The 21,436-nt window shown below is 41.6% G+C and overlaps 1 protein-coding gene across 2 annotated transcripts in view; it reads left to right on the top strand.

Moving 5' to 3' along the window:
- The first annotated feature begins 9,980 nt into the window (after window positions 1–9,980).
- Window positions 9,981–21,436, top strand: part of SFMBT1 (Scm like with four mbt domains 1) — a 97,969-nt gene continuing 86,513 nt past the window's right edge. For both annotated transcript variants that reach the window (XM_073644360.1, XM_073644361.1), the window contains exon 1: window positions 9,981–10,106. The gene's annotated coding sequence lies outside the window, so the exon portion shown is untranslated. The remainder of the gene's footprint in view (window positions 10,107–21,436) is intronic.

Here is a 21,436-nt window from a genome sequence, read left to right on the forward strand (position 1 = left end):
TTGGATCATGTAAAACTGACCCCAAGCAGAAGTGGCTACGTCTACTCGTTAACCATTGTGGATCATTACTCCCGGATCTTGGTTTTCGTCCCCGTTAAGGACTTAACGGCTCAAACAGCAGCTAGAGCCTTCCAGCAGCACTTCTGCCGTCCACACGGGTACCCGGACCAAGTGCTGACGGACCAGGGACCTGCCTTTGAAGCGGAGGTCTTCCAGGAATTCTGCAATCTGTATGGCTGCCGGAAGATAAGGACGACACCCTATCATCCGCAAACTAATGGACTTTGTGAGAAAATGAACCAGGTGGTAATGGATCTCCTGAAAACGTTGCCCCTGGAAGAACGCAGTCTGTGGCCTGAGAAGCTGCCCGATCTGGTGGACCTATACAACCACATCCCGGTAGGTTCCACCAACTGTACCCCGGCTTACCTAATGAGGGCGAGACCTGGTAAGTTACCTGTTGACCTGGAAATGGGAGTCCTGACACCCGAGGACACTTCACCAGAAGCAGACTGGGACACAGAGAGGCAGCAGCAGTACCGGAAAGTACAGGAGAGCGTGGAGCGAAGTCTCTGTCAGGCTAGGGAAAGACAAGAGAAAACTTACAACCAGTATGCTCCCGCTGTTCCCCTGGTACCCGGAGAGCAGGTCTTGAAGAGGAAAAGACGGCTCCACAAGTTGGACGACCAGTGGGAGAAGGACCCGTACACCGTACTGCCCTCAAGCCACGAGAACCCGAAAGTCTGTACCATCAGTAAAGACGGAGGGGAGACCATAGCCATTGTATCCCGGGATCACCTGAAGAAGTGTCCTGAACAGCTACGGAACCCTGAAGAGGAACAAGAAGACCATCGACCCGTAGAGGAAAGGGAGGATATGGTTAGTACTGTGCTCGGAGACTTCCCTCGGTCCTGGACTCAAGTCAATGGTGCAGTTGTGGTACCCGTCCTCACGTTCCTCCAACCAGCATCCCAAGTGCCTACGGAGCAACAGGTAGAGCTGGAAGAGCAGCCGGTCCAGGAGGCAGAAGACTCCACACAAGCAGAACAGGAGGATCAACCCTCTGCTTATAGTGAGCCTGCCGTACCCCTAGTGAGCCAAAGAGCCGGTAGACAGCTGCCCAGTTTACCCTTGACAGCTCCTACACCCTGTAGTTCAGGGCTAGACAGTCAGCTCCGTAGGTCCACTAGGGCCACTAGAGGCCAGTTACCCGCACGTTGGAGGATTTGAAGTGTATAAATTGTTTTATTTGTGGTTACCTGTTTTTCTTGTTGCTTGTGTATAATTATGTGTTTCTAGTTATTTATAGGAGTCCTTGGTGGATTTACCGGGAATCCTTGTACATGGTTGGAGCGTAACCTAGGAATGGACTAAAGACTGTTAAGGACTCGGGGCAGGACAGACCCCTACCTGGTTACGTCTCCCTGTTTTGGTGAAATGGACACCTTGCTTTTCTTCAAAGACTGCACCCGGTTGCGGACATGCCGTAACCATCTTTATGTGTTTTTCTTATTGTATTATTATTGTTTATACCTTGTTATGTTTTTCTAAAAATATGTTTAGTCCCGGAGTACTAAATTTCACTAGGGGGGAATGTGGCACCCCAGGGGTCTGGTTTCCACAGTAACGGCAATGTTATGTCTGAGAGCAGGTGGGAGGTCTCTTGGTCAGGGATCCTGTGCATGCCACACCTCCTGCCCAGTCCTGGGAGGGGAAGAACTTCCCCTATATAAACCTAGGGCTGAGGCAGGGTTAGTGAGTAGAGAAGAAGTAGAGACAGAGAAGAGAAGCAGCATAGGAAGAAACAACAGGAGCTCTGTGGGAGCAGTACTACAAAGAGTCAGGGGCTGGCAGCTGCAGAGCTCGCCCTGACTGAGAAGTTATCACCGGACCCGGAGTCCGAGGCTGTGGGGACTAACTCCTATCCAGCAGCAGAAACCGACCGGCAGGGGAATTCAGGTCCTCTGGCCAAGAAACCCGAAGGCACGGTCACACGCGTGGGACCAGCACCGCCGTCGTGGAGCGGAAGCTACTAGAAGGCCCCGAGTCACCGGCCATACGGGTGAGCACCACACGGTACACTCAGGGACGTGGGCTACTTATACCCGCCTCTAGCAAGGTAGCCAGAAGAGTACAGTTAGTTTGGGAGGCCTACAACTCCGCCTGGCCAGGGGAGATCCCATCTGCTCAAGGACTGACCAGGCCCCAATCGCTAGCCAGTACTCCGGGAGGGTCTATCTTTGTCACCAGTAAAGACCCTGAACTACACCGTACCGTCTCCGAGTGGTTCCTGCTACCCCCATCATCCACGTCGGCTGCCCTGAGGCCATACCCCTCCCGTTGGGGGTGATACTATCACGCTGCACAATCCTACCACCGGCCTCAGCGGTCTGCCCTGCAGCGGCAGCTCCTTCGGTGCATTCAACGGGTGGCGTAGTCGTACAACATCTACCACTAATACAGCGCCACTTAGTCTGACTCCCTGGGCACGGACCGGGTCACCGCCACGAGACTACAACCCTCAACAGATCCGGCTCCGGGTAAGCTCCCGAGTGCGCAACGCTGCGCGACACAGGCCCAGGGGTGCGTCACATATATTCGGCCACACGCCGACTAGACGTGCGCAGCCTTGCTCAATACAAAACACATACTTGCGGTCACATGACCGGATAACCCTGACAGTGCGCACTGTGCGCAGCATGCTGCGAGGGCACAGAGTGACTGCAGACTTGAGCCCCAAGCCTGGATAACCCCTTTAATAGACCTGATCTAACAGGTTTCTTTAAGCTGTCACTTTGGGTCATAAAACTTCTGGTTTGGCAGGGACATGGGGTTGTAATATATTAGTGTTGCTCTACTCTCAAATTGGCTTTATTCTGCATTGTCTATATGAGACACTCAGCTATTGAAGTATAGCACAGACAGAAAAAGAATAATTGGATTGTTCATCATATTTAATAAAATGTCTATGTCTTTTTGAACTAATACGTAGATTCAGGCTACCAGGTGACTGAACATCTCAGGGACCTGGTTTTAAATGGATCCCAAGGAATCATAACTAACTGATGGCATTGACTCATAAGAATATTCAGGCCAAATTACATGAAGTGATAGCCAATAAGCTGTTCCTGACTAGCGATCTCCTTCCATTGTTAACTTATTTTCACTGTACAACCCCTTTAATCACCTATCCATAGGATATATATATATATATATATATATATATATATATATATATATAAAACACACACGTGCTGATCAGTGTTGGTTCGACTGCAGAGACCTGGACCAATAGGAAAATTTTTATCCCCAGTAGTGAACTTTTATCTCCATTACAAAATGGCATGGTAAAGGCAAGCGCCCCGCCATCATTCCATTCATTCTCATTCCATGGGGTTGATGGAGAAATCAGGTCGCTCATGCGCACTGTCGCTGCATTCTTGCAGGGATAAAAGTTCCCCGTTCTGCCGATCATGCAGGTCCCAGCAGTCTGACCTTCACCGATCAACAAGTTATCACCTATAATGTGGATAGGAGATAACTGGTTTTCATAGGACAACCCCTTTAAATTGTTTTTCCCATCTTTCAAACTCATAGCGTATCTCTAGGATATTCCATCACTTAAAATTAGTAGGAGTCCAACCCCTGATCTTGATAAGAAGCATATGTTGTAGCTGGTGTAGTCTGTGTTCCCTTATAATTTTTTCCTGAACGGTGACACTCCCAACCACTTGGCTATTTAGAAAACTACAGCCAGCCACAGTCACTTGAATGGGGATGCACTTGTGTGCCCTTTAAAGCAAGTGGCCAAAGGCTGTTGTGCAAAGGAAAAACAATAAAGAAAGCACAGCACTATACTATCTCTAAAGCGCTATACTATCACTCTACTATACTGTGTTCCTTTCATTCCTAGAGATCAGACGTCAAATGATCATAAACTGATGGCATATTCTAGAGAAGTGGTCCCCACCACAGGTGACAGAATTCCTGAAAACAGGATCAGTTGGTGACTCTTGAGGACTGAAGTTGGGAAACACTTTTTATAGATATGCCATGACTTTAGGAGATTGGGATATCACTAAGGCCACGGCCCCACTATCAGTATTTGGTCAGTATTCGGTCAGTATTTTTTCTCAGGAGTGGGAGCCAAAACCAGGAGTGGGTGATAAATGTGGAAAAATTTGCCTCAAAGTAAGAATGCTTTCAAAAATAGAAGTGTTAATAGTTTTTTTCTTTTTTTTATCAAAAACAAAATGTAAAGTGAATAAGCCCAAAATAAATGTGAATCAAATCAATATTCTGTGTGACTGTCCTTTTGCCTCCAAAATTGCATCCGTTTTTCTCGGTACACTTGTAGTTGCAAAGAATTTTTGCAAATCATTATGCTGAAGATAGTTCTAAATAACATTGGTTGTATATTTGTTCTTCTGAAAAATAAATTTGTAGCCACTCAGGCACCTCCCTAATGGTATTGCATGATAATTTAGTATCTTACTTTATTTTTCAGCATTGAGGGCACCAAAAAATGGTAATGTTGGGGACCATAGATGCAGTTATCGGCCAAGGAAACTTAGTATAGAAAATGAAAGACACATCATGCTTACTTCCCTTCCAAAATTGGACGATGTCCAGCAGTGCCATCAGCTCAGAACTATCAGAAACCAGTGGGGCACAGCTACACCCATCTACTGGTCAAAGCAGTCTGGCTAGAAGTGGTCATTATTGAAGAATTATGACCAAAAACCATCACTGTGACATGGAAACAAGACTAAGTGACTTAATTCTGCAGAAAAAAAACATAGGAACTGGGGTGCAGAAAAATGGCAGCAGGTGCTCTGGACCGATGAGCCAAAATGAGAAATATTTAGCAGTTTATTCGCCAAAGGGGTGGGGAGCAGTACAATAATGAGCTTCTGCAGGTAACAGACGAAGTAAATACTTTTATGCCAAAAAATTATAAAAGTATTCTAGGAGTGATTCCTTTATTGGCTAATCAGAAGAATTATGTTTGTACGATTTCAGAGCACAGAGGCTCCTTCTTCAGGCTGGTTAACAAATCAGTGAAATATGGTGAAGGCAAAGCAACAGTGAAACATGGTGGAAGTTCCCTGCAAGTCTGGGGCTGCAGTTCAGCAAATAGAGTTGGGAATTTGGTCAAGATTGTGTCCTCAATGCTGATAGATACGGGCGGATACTTATCCTTCATGCAGTTTCATCAGGGAGGCGTCAGATTGACTCCAAATTTATTCTGCAGCAGGACAACGACCCCAAATATGCAGCCAATGTCAGTAAGAAGTATACTCGGCGTAAAGAAGAACAAGGAGTCTTGGAAGTGGTGATATGGACCCTTGATAGCCCTGGTCTCAACAAAATAAACTCTGTCTGGGTTTATGATACAGAAGGCTTTGCACAAGCCTACGTCCAACGAAGATCTGTGGTTAGTTCTACAAGATGTTTGGGACAACTTCTAGTCCAAATTCCTTCAAAGCAGTGTGGAGGTGTACCAAGACTAATTGATGCTTTGATGATGTTTTGATCGCAAAGGCCAGTTACATCAAATATTGATGTCATTTAGATTTCTCTTTTGTTCGTTCACTTTGCATTTTGTTAATTGTAAACAATCTTATTGTTTACTTTTTTATTTAAGCATAGGCTTATCTATGTCTATAGAATTCTTTGTGTTTATCTTATAGGCATTATTATTTATTAACCATTTGGAGCCTGAATTGTACTAGTGAGTATAGGAGCATTTTAGACTTGGTTCACACCGTACCTATTTGGTGCATATGTAAAGCCTGCATCTTTTTACAGTACCATCAAAGTGGATGACTTCTAATTTAATCTCATCCACATGCAGCATTTTTTTGCGTGTGTGTGGAATCTGAGCGAAGATTGCCTTCTGTTGCGTTATTTTAATCCACGGCATGTAAATTTCGGTTGCAAAATTGCACCTTTTTAATGCAGATTTTCCACCTAAATTGGTGGATTAAATCCCTGACCTAGCATTGTTTTTTTGTTGATTTTTAGTGCATTTCCACAACAAAATTGCATATTATAATGCATGAATAAGAGCGGAAAATATGTGCGGATCTTAGATGGAATAACGTTGCGGGTAGAAATTTGCAACGTGTGAAATCAGCTTGCAGAAGAACTGGTGTGCAAATATGAGTGCAAATAAAAGATGGAGAAAATAACTCAGATAATATTGCTCCAGGCAAAAACACATGTAATGAAAGCTCATCGAAGAGGCTCGGTTAATATTGCAATTTACATGCTAGTTATTATCAAGGAATGGTTTAGGCTCTGTTCACATTTGTGTTTTTATGTTTCCATCTAGGAATTCAGTATTTTTTAAAAACATTTGTGATGAATGAAATACTTGACACTAACATAAAAGAGCCTTATACCTAGAACATTTTTTACATTTCCAAAGAAAGACTGACATTTTTTTTACAATTTTGCAGGAGACAAAAGCGAGGACTTATGTTTTTATCTGGCTTCTAGCTTTTTGGGTCAAAAGCATTTTTATGTGTTGATGAATGCAATGAACCAATATTTGTGTGTCTGTACGAATATTCATGTAGTTTTTTTTGTGCGTTATTTTATTTTTTGTCAATATAATTTATTATTAATACATTATAAATGTCCCAAATCTTGCTATAGAAACGAAAAATGAAAGATGTTTTTTCCACATACAAAAGAGAATAAAGTTATAACAGGATACTGTTTAATCCTTGGAGGACCCACGGGTGGGAGCCCAGGATCAATATAATGGGGTGAAGCCTTAAGTCCCTGATTTTGGGGGAGTTTAAATAAAGAAATGGTCACCTATAAATCCCGCTGATCCACTTACAAAGACTACAGGAAACATATAGAAATAGTCAGATATAAAATGAAGCAGAAGTGCGCATGTGTGACCATCGCTCTATTCAAATTCCTCCAAAACAGCGGCTTAGGACCTCCATTCTTGTGATCGGTGGGGGTCCTGGCTGGATCCTGCGGATAGATTATATATGTTGGGATAATCTCTTTGTATGGAGTAAAAAGGCAATGGGGGAGGTTAAGCAAAAAAAAAAAAAGTGGAGCAAATCAGGAGACAGCTTTTATTTTCTTACAGTCCTATACGAGCATGTGCACGCAACATTTTTTTCAGGTGGGTCCGACGCTCCAAAATCCACCTAAAAAGCGCCCAGAAAACACTGAAAAGAATGAACGCAGGCATTTCTATGTAAAAATGAATAGCCGTTCATATGTTCAGTCTTTTGAGCCTCTTTTAACCACTTCAGGTTTCCAAAGAATCCATGATGGGAAAACTCAAAATATGCCCAGGCGTTTTTGAACATTTCGCTGGCATTTTTGCTTGAATTACCAATAACGTTTTTTTTCAGTGTTGAATGGAGTTACGGAAAACAACACAAAAAAAAAAATCACAAAAAAAATGTCGGCGCCCAATAATGTTGAAAAAAAGCTCAAGAAACAATATAAAAATAAATAAATAAAAATAAATAAATAAGTGATAAACAGATTTCCTGAAAAGTCTTTCTCTTGAAAAACTTGGTGGGATCACCAGCCTGGAAAAGATGGTTTGTGCACAAATTCTAAGGCTAAATTCCCCAAATAAGTATTTGGTTTTGATGCTGCAGATTTTCTGCACCTATTACCAAAATACGATACTTGCATTTCTTTATTGCGTTTTTGAGTGCATTTTAAGGCTGCGTGCCCACTATGCGTTTTTCAAGCATTTTTGCTGCGGAATTTCCGCAGCGGAAACGCTTTAAAAACGCTTGGTAATACGTGCCCCATTGTCCCCAATGATAATCTGCATGGTCTGTGCACATGCTGCGGAATTTTCCGCAGTAGATTTTCAGTGCGGAAAAATACGCAACATGTCCATTATTTGTGCGTTTCCGCATGCGGATTTGCCTACTCAATGCATTTGAAAAACGCATGGCAAATCCGCATGTAAAAACGCTTCAAAACCGCATGCGGATTTGCCTACTCAATGCATTTGAAAAACGCGTGTAAAATCCGCATGCGTTTTTACTGGCAAGGACATGCAGAAACGCTGCGGAAATGTTCTGCGTCAATTCTGCATAGTGGGCACATAGCCTAAAACCCCATGGGAATTGTTGATCTGGGGATTTTCCGCATCTAATCTACTTTGCTGCAACTATATAAGGCTACGTTCCCACGATGAGCTTTTGGTGCATTTTTGATGCTGCTGCATATTTTTTCTGCGTCAAAAACGCAGCGTCTTCCAGTTCCAGCAAAGTGGATGGGATTTATAGGAATCTCCTGCCCACTGTACTACTTTTTTTACTTAGTATAAACTGACCTGCGGTGCGTGTTTCAAATCCGCAACATCTCAATTTCTCTTGCAGATACGCTGAGTTTTCCACGCAGATTTTCCCCATAGACTTGCATTAGGTGCGAAAAATCCACAAGAAAAAAACAAACATGCATTTTTAGTGTGTTTATGCGGTGGAAAAGCATCAAAAACACACGTAATCCTCATCTAAGTATAGCAATAAAGTTATATCAAAGCCAAATACCAGGAAGTATCAAAAACAAAGCAGCTTTATTAAAGGCATGATACATCAATAAGAAAAAAAGCAGTGCCAAAAACATGATAAAAACATGTTAAAAAAATTGCAGAAAAAATGTAATGAAAAAACGTAAGTAACCTAAGGCTAGGTTCCCAGAATGAGCTTTTGATTATTTTTTTCATTTGCATTTTTCAAAAAAATTTATGTAACCTATTTTACTTAATGGATGCAGATATGGTGCAGAAAATCTGCAACATCAAAAACTCACCAAAAGCTCATTGTGGGAACGTAGCCCAAGACGCTATGCAAAAAAAAAAAGCACCAAATACTCATTGTGGAAACTTACCCTACGAAATAAAATCCTGATTGATTGCTGAGGGCAAATACTCTGCTTTTGGCCAAGGTCACATGAGCGTATTTTCTCTCATCCGAGAGAATCGGGCCGATTGTGGTAATCAGAGTGTGATCCAAGTTTCTTGGATGAGGAAAAGATGGAAAAAAAAAGTCTCCATCTTCTCCATTACTTTCTGTGAAAATCGCACTGCACTCAGATGTCATCCGAGTGCAGTCCGATAGTTTGCACGCACTCATTGACTTGCATGGCTGAGTGTGATCCGAATATCGTATGCAAATCGTGCAAGCTGCGACTTTTTCCTGCAGACAATATCGGACATGTGAACGGCCCCATAGAATAACATTGGTCAGAGGGCGATCGGATGTTTTATCAGATGTCACCCAGACCTAAAATACGTCCATCTGCACCTGTCCTTTCACTAATAATTTGTTATTGATCGTATTGACAAATCTCATTGCAATAATATATTAGGGGGATGGGGGGAAGGAATCAGGCATATATACTCCTCTGCACACGTATATCCATAGAGATCTGTATATGAGTCCTGACCACATATCTGTCACACAGCACCCCCTCCCCCAATAGTCAGCACATACAGAGTTAATAGTGAATATTCACCATTGAGGGGACATAACATGGGGTTTTCACCAATTCCTGTGCACACAGCCCTGCCTTAGTGGCCATATGTGGGTCCACAGGAGTCCTCTGCCATCTACAGATGATTAATATCATTATCCCCCAAAGTTATTCATGTGAACACGGTCCACAACATTGTTTCTTCAATCAAAATCCCTCTGTTGGGCTTTTATCAAGGCTTCTGTGCAGAAACTCGAAATTGACAGCACTTCCTGTGATTAAGACACTTCCGAGGCACCTTACTATTATTACATGACATGTCATTAAAAAAATAACAAAAGTGCACCCCTAAACACCGTGAGTGGGGAGAAGGGGAGAGTTGAAGGAGGGGGAGAGGGTGGCAAAATAAAGCTAAAGAGGAAAAAAAAGTGGGTGGAGGAAGAGCGAAAAATGCCCTAAAAAAAATTAAAGAAGGCAGAGAGTGAAGGAGGAGAGCGAGGCGCATGCGCAGTGGCGGCCTCTGGGCCATATTGGAATGAGGCAGTGAGCAGCGGTGGGGGGTGAGGAGCTGAGGGGAGAGAGAGCGGCGCACCGGGCCCTGCAAATCTGCCTGGAAAAAGTCCGGACGGGTAAGAAAAAGCTCTGCAACGGGTCTCCTCAGACAGGGGGGAGTCTGAGCTGGCTGCTGAGGGGCTTTTCCACCCTTTTTGGGGCTTCTGGGCTTTTTTAAGAGCTTCCCAAGTTTGCAACAATGTATTCCTGTAGGAGGATGTTGTGTATATGTGTGAGCAGGGGAGGGGGCAGCTGCACTTTAGCAGTGCATGGATAGCTGGGGATACAGGGCTAGCTGCGACCCTCTATTGGCACTTGCCCCCTCTCACTCTTTCTTCTCTTCCAAGACTTTGTGATCTGATAGAAATGACAGCTCAGAAGGCAAAGGACAAATAATGCAGGAAAAAATAATAATAAAACACGTTAATAAGAGCAACAACTTCATGCAAAGTCTGCAGGCAGAATGCATGGTGTGTACGAGGCAGGTATTGGGGGGGATTGCATGGAGGAAATGGGGGAGACCTTCATTTAACCATTTGCAGAATGGAGTTGCATTGAGAAGTCTGTCAAGGGAAAAAAAATGCACGTAGGGATCTGTCCATACAGCACCATGGGACGTGTGCTTTTAGTGGTGTCCTTCTAATTATTTAACCCATTCAGTGCCCTTCTTCTAGGTTAGAACACCCCTCCCTTTTTTTTTTTTTTTGTCATTCATTCACCGTATTTTTTTAAAATGTATTTTAATAAATATTCTCTTTCTTCGAAGAATTTTTTTTTTTTTTTTCTTTCCAGGTTCACATGTATTTGGTGCAGATTTTCTTCACTGATTTCTAAACTGAAATCCGCATCTAAAGTTTATGCTTTTTTTTTTTAAAAAAAATGTTTTATTATGTTGCGTGAATGCTATAAAACAACGTCGGGATAACACTTTCAACCTGCAGATTTAGGGTCCCCCTGTTTAAAGGAATGGGCAAAATCTGCACTAAATGAGGGCATTTCCAAAGAATCTTAACTGCCGAAGACTTAAACGCAACAAGTCAATTTCTTGGTAAATTCTGCTTCCACTCCGGGACCCCCGTCCCCTTCCTTCTCCCCCCACAAAAAAAAAAAGTCGCCATGTCGATGGAAATAAGTTAAAACTCGTCCATTTTGTTGTCACTGTAAGATGATGTCGATTTGATGTGCATAATATCTGTCTCTGTGTTAGATATAGTTTCAATATATGAATTAAGTTATTTGTAGATTATGGTTTGCTTCAGACTTTGGGGATCGTTCACACTGAATTTTTCATTGCCTTATACATACATACTTGTTTTGATGCCTGAAACTTTGGGCAGATGGTTTTTATCCTCACATTTGCTGGGGAGTGATTTTTTTTTTTTTTGCCCCCAAATCACTATGGTCTAATGTTACTTTAAAGTAAAGCACCAAACTATGTAAATAGCTACATACAAAGCATTTTGGACCACTGGTATTTTTCGTAGAATTTTTAGAAATCATTGGCATTTATTGTCCAAGCGGTTTACTTTAGATATAGTCGGGGGTTTTTTTTTCCCCTAGACTTCTCTTGGGAACTTTTAAAAACTTCAGAACAAAAAAAAAAAAGGGCATAATAAAATGTGACATGGCAGTTTTTACACGCTTTTTGCCTTAGTTTCTAAATGAGTGAAAGAGGCCTTTTGTGTATTTTAGGGCAGGTGCACATGACCGTATTTTCGGTCAGCGTGGGACCCGCCAAAACATTGGATCGTGCCGAGAACAAAATTATTCTAAGGGGCTGTGTACGTGTCTGACATTTTCCTTGGACAGAGCCGGTTCAAGGAAAAAAAATCGCTGGATCTGATTATCGGCCATGCAAGTCAATGAGTCCGTGGAGAACATTGGACTGCACTCGGATGACATCTGCGTGCAGTCTGATTTTTCAAGGACTGATAGAATGAAGATGATGGAGAAAGTGTGTATTGTTTTCTGTATTTTGTGCGATCAGGGTGTAATTAGCATAACTGGCCCGATTCTCTCAGATGAGACACTCTGCGAAGCGATATTCTGAATGATCTATGGAGTTAAATGAACATTCATCAGCTACGTGTATGCTGATCCGCGGTTGTTTAATAGCCCATATAGACACTTCCCATGCACACAGAAGGATCAGTAATACTGTGATCATAGGCTGTTATTGTTCTCGGCAGCACATGTCCAGTTAATAAAGGACACTATATAGACTGTGCTGCAGAGAGCGATGATTTTTTTTTTTTTTTTCTTAAAAGTACACTAAAAGATGGTAATTTCACTTGATGAACGAGCGTTTTGCTTGTTTATCGGGTAACTAAAAGATGACGTAATTCCATTCAACTCACCTAATTGGTGCAGGGCGTAAATGGCTTTTCCCAACGATGCTTGAACCCAGAAAATCGCCAGCACTCACTGCTTTAAAAACTTCCACGTTTATTGAAACTTCAATGTTAAATTCCAAATCATAGTGGCAATCTGCATAAAGTATTCAATATCAAGACATGGACAATAAGAATAAAATATCAGGCACTTCTGACCTGCATGGTTCTTTAATACCTGAGTTTGTTGGGTGGGTGACAGCCTGTTTACAATGCATGATTATAGTTTCTGACAATAGTACAGTGGAAACACACACTTTTTGGGTATCCGCTTAGCAGTTTCTTCATTTATTGAATGGAGTTTAAAAAAACAAACAAACCTGGAAAATGTCAGTACAAAATTCTCCCCTAAAAAAAAAAAAACACATTAAGTAAAGTAAAAAGGACAATATTTTCAGAAGCGTCTTATTTAAAGACTTGACAAGATCAAATGCCTGAAAAAAAGTTGTTGAGTGCACATACCCTTAAGCTGCGGTCACACCTTCAAGTTTTTGTTGGTTTTTCGACCCAAAAGCCAGAAGTGCATTCAAGAGGAGGTAAAGTAACTTTTTAGAGGTGTCTTTTGTTTTAGATCAATTTCTGGCTTTGATTTGGAAAAATTGCATGAAAAAACCTGGACATAAAAATATATATTTTTTTTGCAAATTTTCTCCTCCGAAACCCATATAAACTCAACCCACAGACTGACGCCCGTTTGAGTGGAAAATCCTTATTGTCTTATGGTCTTGGATTTTTTTCCCCCCATAGATGTAAAAACAGTTAAAATATATTGTCTCTCAAGTAGCCATATGTAGATGAACCTCATTGCAAGTGGCCAAATCCATGTATGGAGCAGACGCAGTTTAACTACCAGTCTATAGTAGAAATCATCTGTTTTGGCTTTTTGCTACAGATTTCATTACAAAAGTAAGTTAGATGTTTTTTCCCATGGAAATCAGAATGCATATAAATATACTTTGTCAGGATTCACACTTTGCATATTTGGCGAGGATTTGTAAATTTGACATCCACAAGATTTCATCTAAATTCTGCACATATTTTGAAAACTTATTCATGCCTTATGTGCATTTTTTTTGTTTTTGTTGTGGAAAAATTAAATCGTGCCAAGGCCAGTGGATTTAGGGTCCCCATTGAAATGAATGGGTAAAATTTGCATCAAATAGATGCATTTCTGCAATAGAAATACTGGGGATTTAAAGACACACAAAATACTGTAGCATGTGGATGAGGTGAAATTAAAACCCTATAGGGTATGTGTACGTGTTCCGTATTTACAGCAGAAAAATCTGCTGAAAAATACTGCCGTATTGGCAAGAGAAATGCTGTGTAGAGTATTCATGTTTTTGATGCATTTATTTTCCCATTTCATTTGAATAGGTGAAAAAGTTGCAAAACGCTGAAACAATTGACACACTGCAAATTTGGATAAACACTTGGGATCAAATCCACAAGGGAAAAAATATGCAGCATGTGTGTGAGATTCAGAAATCTTTCACCTAGCTGGTGCTATCAAATGCAGTGTTTTTTAACCCTTGGAAAAAAAACCATAGCATGTGTACAAGCCCTTAGGGTTTTTTGCTTTAGCTGAACAACACTAGAGCTTTTTACTTTTTTTTTTTCCATAAACATACCTGCAATTTTTGATGCAGCTTTTGAGCCCAGGCAGTAGTGGATCCAACTAGGAGAGGTATACAACCTCTTCCTATATTTCTCATTCTTCTGTAACCCGTTCCTGCCTTTTGGTCATTAAAAAAAATGCATCAAAAATAGCATGTGCATTTAGTGCCTTAAACGCTTTTGGTGGGTTTTCGATGTTGCAGATTTTCTGCACCTATGAGGCTATGTTCACATTGCATTTTTTCAGCGTGTTTTTTTTTTTTTTCTGCAGCAAAACCTGATCTCTTGCCAGGGAGGTTTGTTCAGGATTTTGCTTGGTTTTTGCTGAGTTTTTTTTCCCTGTCCTTTAGTCTTTGTGCATGTACATAAAGTTCAGTGAAAAAAGAAAAAAAAAAGTCATTCTATTACATCAGGTTTTGGCACAAAAAAACGCTGAAAAAACTGACACATGCACTTTTGGTGCATTATTTTATTTTTTTTCCAGCGTTTTTTCACTACCCATTACTTCAAATGGGTGAAAAAACGCTGAAAGAAATGACATGCTCTACTCTGCAAAAAAAACATGCAAAGCACAAAATATTGCTCAAACGAAAACCAATGTGTGTGCATGAGATTTCTGGAATCTCATAGACTTCGCTGGTACTGTAAAACGCAGCTGAAAATTTGCAAAAAAAGCGCAATGTGTGAACATGGCCTAAGGTTTCTTGTGTTTTTGTTTTTTTTTTTGCATGCAATTTGACGCTGCGGTTTTTGATACATCTGATATCTGGCTTTGACAAATTTTATTGATACAGTTGTGGGGATAACATTTTCTTTTTTTGGTAGAGTTTCCGCCTCGGAAACTCACTAAAAAGAAATGTTTTGGTTTTTTTTTGGACATCACACACATTCTATTTACATGTCTGTGCTTTTTTGCAACCGATGGTCCGCAACACCCCCCCCCCCCCCCTTTCCAATAAAACAAAATTAAAAAATGTATGTTCTTTGATCAGTTTTGCAGAAAAGACTTTCCCATTCAAGTGAATGCAAACAGATGAAAGATGAACCATCATAAAGTTAAAAAAACAAAAATATATGTATTTTTTGGGGGGGGGACATAAAACAGTCACATGGACTTGTGAATAAGCTCTAATGTTTACCTCAATATTATGAGAAAATGAAACTGATACTAGGAAGGAACAAAAAATTCCAGGAAAAAGTGCAATAGACTTCAGCTTTCATTTCTCAAAAGCCTTTTGAAAAGTAAAAAAACTGACCTGATTGGTGACGTCACGTCTTACCTTACACTACATATAACTTCAGCCATGTTGGTAATTGTTATTCCAACTATTATCACATTCTATCAGCACATTTCATCTTTAATCCCTGTCCCCTTAGGCAGACAAAAATAGAAAGAATTGGATTATAAATATTTATTCTGCATTATTGCCCTTTCTAAATACCTTGTGGACCATCTTTCCTTTTCAGATTTTTTTTTTTTTGCCTACTACAGTTTCTGTTGTGGTTTTACCTGAGCGTATTTGACTTACAAATAATAATATAAAATACTGAAAGTGTGAACGTGGTCTTAGCTGCTGATTTCTGCAACCAGTCTAACATCTTTGATCAGTATTTTTTGGGCTGAGAAAAAAGTATGTAGTCACTCAATTGGGCTGCAAACTGCCAAATTATGCATTGCGCACACTGTCATGATTAGGGGTCGCTCACAGGAACGAATAAATCAGACGAGTGCTATCTGATAAAAATTCAGATTGCACCAGACCAATGTTATTCAGTGAGGCAGCACAGATCTGCGATTTTTATTTTTTCCCTCCCTTTTCTTATCTCATGCCAAGTGCATCCGATGATTGGCTCGCACTCGCCCATTCAAGTTTAGGGGTGCCAGTGAAAAATTGGACTGCATTTGGATGTCATCCGAGTGTAGTCCGATGTACTCGCACAATGTGGCGCCCCTGAGGATTCAGTTGCCACAGGGGTACTGCACCTCAGAAGGTGTGGTATCTCCTCCCAGGTAAGGATGGAGTACTACACAGGACCCCCTACCACACACTCAACACTACACCACTCCAGTTCTAAAGGGGGCCTAAAGCACCATAGTGCTGACCCGGGCCTGAATGGAGGAGTTGGGGGGGGCGACCAAAGTTAGGGGGAACCACGTAGTGAGTGAGGGTGGAGGAAGCATTTACCTAAGCACTTTACTAGAATTCTATATAACTGGAGGCCATTTTAATAACAAGGTCTTTGGTAGTGGGTCTTTGGGACGACAAGTCGGCACAAGGCTGCAGCCGGCTGAGGGTCCTCGGTCGCTGGTCTCAGGGCAGAGTTATAACCGTCTCTGTCCCCGGTCAGAGGGACCCGGCCTTACGCCACGTTCTCACCACAAGTCACCAAAAAGGGCACCCAGTTGGTCCGGGAACTACACATTACCCACAAGGGACATCGCAGTACCTGTACGGGACTCAGTAGGGGACACAAGGAGGGAGAAGTTGAACAAGAGAGGGACACACTAGAGCGGGTTCCTGACAAGTGCTCCTTAACTAGCTGGAGAGTGCTGAACCCCACCCTGGCGGCCGCAGCTCGCCGTGTGACAGCAGAGAGGAGCTCTGAGCTGACTAAACACCAAAGTGAGTAAAGACTTGGATGACTTCAACTACCGCCTTTGTTTGTTCTTTCCTCCGCGGCTCTGCACCCGCCAACGCTCTATTCTACACCCTTTCTACACTGCCCCGAGTCCCCGCTCCACCTGTGGGGAGCCGCACCACCTAAACTACCTAAACACCGGCCTCAGAGGACTGTCGCAGCGCTGGTGATCCTCACCAGACACCACAGGTGGCGTCATGAACATTCCCTATCCCATATAACTCCCCCCTTTCTTTTAAGAGTGACCCCAGGGTACGGGCCCGGGAGCCGACCACCTTGACATCCCCCGAGATCAGGCAACAACAAAGCCCGGGTGCCGAGTCGTCCCCATCCCCTGGGCACATCAACAGTCAATGGAGATATTTTTGTTCTCCTCTTCCCCACACCTGTGCTCCGATTCTCTTATGTGAGAGAATTGCATCAAACTGTGACAGTTTGATCCGCGTGTCGTTAGCATAATCTGCCTGATTCTCTTGCATGAGAGAATATTCACTAGTGTGACCCCCGGCCTTATACTGTATCCCCAGTGCGAGTGGGCAGTCACGCTTGTATGCGATTTGCATAGATGCAGTCACATGCCGACTAGACTTTTATCTGCTTCTCTCAATGGAAAATAGCAGCAGAGAAGAATGTACTTGGCGTGTGCCTCCGATTGTACCGATCGCATACATGCGGTCATGTGACCGCTCTCTCGCATGTGGAATACAGTATAACCATGACAGTGTGCGCATTGCACGATTCAGCAGTTTGCAGCCCAGTTGAGTGACTGCACCGTTCTTTTTCTCAGCCCGATAAGCATGTTGAAAGTTAAGATCGCGGAGGTTAGACTTGATGCATGTTTTCAGTTTGTTGTGGATTTTGGCATGGATCTCAAAGTACAGGTAAGTGCATGAAAAAAGGGTTTTGCAACTGATTGTATTGCCAGTCAGCTCCAAAATCTTCAAAGGGTTGAAATCAGCAGCTAAATCTGTAGAAAAATTCTCACTCAAAGCCCCTAGGGGAATGGAGTGACAGCACTCGGGTGCAAGAGCTACTTCATTCAAATTAGAGACAAAGGACTCGAGCTATTGTGATCAGTGGGGTCCTAGTGGGGGGAATCCTCAATGTTCAAACTAATCATTTATTTTGTTGGTCGTTGATAACTTGTAATTGCGGGACAACTACTTTAAGCAACGTTCCCGCGATGAATCTATCTTTTGCAGCAGCTATTATTTACAAGATCATTTACAGTTTTCTATATTGGGGTATGTGCATAGTGTCCGGAGCTGCTTACGGCCCGACACAGCGGAATAGCCAGCTGCAGCTTCCGATCATTTTATGCAAATGAGTGGCACCATATTTTTTATTTTTTTACCTGCGGACTTTCCTCATAGAGGTTAGTCTATGGGGATAGCCTGCATGCAGACCTGCCGGAGAAAGACTCTCATGTCCGTGTCCATGGGTGAGCCGCAGCTGCACGGGGACGCATAGTGGACATGGGATTTCTACAAATCCCATCCACTATGCTTTAACAACATCTGGACTCTGCGGGTTTGACGCTGTGTAACTCGCAGCGTCAAACCCGCAGCAACTCCCGATCGTATGCACATACCCTTATAGTTTTTCTCTGTGAGTTCCTCTCCTGGTTTTGGCATACAAAATACTGATTTGTGAATCAGGCATTAGGGTTCGCTCACATCAGCGTATTAAAAATCGCTCCTATGTTCATCCCGAAAAGTTGGACGAGTGGAATCCATATGGTTTACCTTTTGGTCATGTTAATGCATTTTCTTTTTTTTCTCGCCTAGCATCTGTATGACGTGTTTTAACATCATCTATTACATACTATAATACTGGCTGTAAATTTAAATCTAGTTGGCAAAAATAAAGCAATCATATAGAAAGATATTAGATATATAATAGGATGAATAGATAGATGTCCTGTAGATATATAATTTTACAACCCCCTACTTACCATAAACTACCACCCTTTAGTGCTTTTCATGTGGGGTTTATTTTACAGCTGTTTAGGTTTGTTTAACCAAATAAATGAATACATGGGAATGTCTGATAGACACCTTTCCATTGCTAACCCCGGGGTTGGACAAATCACAGCTGACATCAAACCCAACTACCATTACCCCAATTGCCACCGCACCAGGGCAATCGGTCTAATGTGATGCACAAATTCAGGGGTATCTGCAGGCTGGTATTTTTAGGCTGGGAAGGACCCAACAACCAGGGACCTTCTCCGCTTGATAATATAAGCATGCAGCTGTCTGCTTTACCTTTGCTGGTTGCATAAAATAGGGGGGACCCCATGTGGTGCTTTCTATTTATTAGCTTAAAGATAAACACCAGTTAGTGCCTTTTCATGTGGCACTAAAGGAAGCAAGTTTATATAGTATAATATGTAGGGGGGGTTGTGAAATTATATATCTACTCTCAGTTCTGGCTGTGAATTTACTGTACTTGGCTGATGAAATTTCTTGGTTCCTTTTGAGATGTGTGCTTAAAAATTGGACGGCATGCGCATGGTCCATGTGCCGTCCATTTTTTCTTTCATCCATTGACTTGCATTGGCGAGTCTCTTCTAATATACACGGCCACTCGCAGCATATTGTGATTTTTGATTTATTTATTTTCTCACGCCAAATCCAGCTGAGGAAAAATTTTCTGATCAGTACTGGCTCATTGACTTCTTGCATTGCACTCGTCCGATTTACACGCTAATGTGAGAGACGTCCTATGTTGGGCAGAAATAATGTTCCTATTTACACTAGTTTTAAGAATTCACTTGAAACGACAGGTAAGCTTTAAATAGATTTCTTGCTGCCCAATAATGAACAATTGCATTAGTCTTTGGATAAAGGGTTTGTTCAGGAGTTAAAAAAAATAAATAAATAAAAAAAAAAAATTCTGACATTTTTGCATTGTGATTAAAACATTTTATATTCACTTGGAAAAACTGCTGGCCGGACTTGGTTAACTGTTCTGCATTCATCATGTTCCACTAACGCCTCATTCACCCGTCAATTTTTTTTGATGAACGACTAAAAATGGACTAAATTTAATCAGTGATTGTCATCAGTTTTTTTTTCCACTGATGAGAGAGAAAAAAAAAGTCTCTATTTTTATGAGTTTGTGAAAAACGGACAGGCCGAAGATTTCATGTGAGTGCTGTCAGATTGATTTCATGGACCCATAGCCTTGCATTGCCGATTTTGATTAAACACTTGAATCAATAGCAGACATGATTGCATGGATCATTCGGTCCAAGGAAAAAATCTGACATGTGAACATCCTCATAGACTGTCATAGGCACAAGAGTTATCTGTGAAAAACTGACGTTTGAATGAGGCCTAAGGCATACATGAACGCTGCAGGCAATCACTGTCCTCAGCGCTCACTGTGGCTGAAATGGTCACGTGTATCTGGTTGCCACCACAGGACAACCAAAATCGCAGCCCCAGGTTTTACCAGATGACTATAAATTGTTTGCTAATTTACCATATTCTCTGCTATTTGAGGCATAAAAATATTACAACTTTTAGGTTACTTGCCCACGATCAGGAATAGCGGTGTATTTTCGCTGCGTTCTACATTGCAAGCACAGTAGATGGGATTTATAGAAATCCCATGCCCACTGTTTCTTTTTAACGCTGCGTAAACTGACCCACGGTGCGGGTTTACGGGGGAGACGCATATCATTATTTACAGAAATCTTGCAGTTTTCACAATGGCCACTGAGCCTAATTTTAGACTTGCACTTCCTGTGTTATTAGCAGAAAACTTTAGAAGTTTTTCTTATTACAATACATATACAGCAGATAACACATGGTCCTCCATTCACAATAAGTGATATCGCTCACTTGCTCTCATGAGAGCAGGCATATTAAATACTGCAATACAACGAAGTAGGGGCTAAGTCAGTCTATTGCTGCTTACGCTCATGTGGCCAATGTGAAAACTGCAAGATTTCAGAATTTTTTTTTTTTTTTGAAAAATGAACATCTTTAAGAATATATTTCACATAAAAAAACTAATTTAAACAGGTAATTTTCTGTTGATTCGTTCCCATTATGAGCCCTTGGCGAGTTTTTAATGTTGCAGATTTTCTGCATCTATTAAGTAGATTAGGTTACTTGTGCTTTTTTTTTTTTACATGCATTTTTTGTCTTTTCGGTGTCATGTTTTAAACAAAGCTGCTTTGTTTTTTATACGTGCAGGTATAAAACTTTATTGCTATAGTTAAGAGCGGATTAAATGCATTTTTGATGCGTTTCCGCTTCGGAAACATATTAAAAACACATGTGCGATACATATATATTTTTTCCCCTCCTGCAGTGGTGACAGGGAAAAATTGTTGCGTAAAAATATATATTTTTTCCAGTACATTAAAACCTCTCCAAAAAACTGACAGTTTCAAAGAATACTGTTTTTTCAGATCCGGCTTCCTGTGACATATTTCCAGCCTCGTCATACATTATTCCCACCAGCCATTGTCTTTGAAGACCACTTTTCGATGGGTCGTCTTAAGAGATTTCTCTGCATATGTTTTGTATTGAATAATGTTACACTCTTATTCTCAGCGATGTCCAAGTTATGAGGCATAAAGCATCGACATAGCTACTATCTGTATCATATTTATTAATCTGGTTTGTGAGCTTTTTCTTAAACCCGTGAACTCCCTTTTTTTTTGTTAAAATCTACTAACTGTATATTCATAAAAATTAAATGACCACAGGATTGTCACAGCTCATGCCGGACAGCTGACCCTC

The sequence above is a fragment of the Phyllobates terribilis genome, unplaced genomic scaffold (genome assembly GCF_046119375.1).
Source record: "Phyllobates terribilis strain yellow unplaced genomic scaffold, ASM4611937v1 Scaffold_8__6_contigs__length_399053987, whole genome shotgun sequence".
Lineage (NCBI taxonomy): Eukaryota > Metazoa > Chordata > Amphibia > Anura > Dendrobatidae > Phyllobates > Phyllobates terribilis.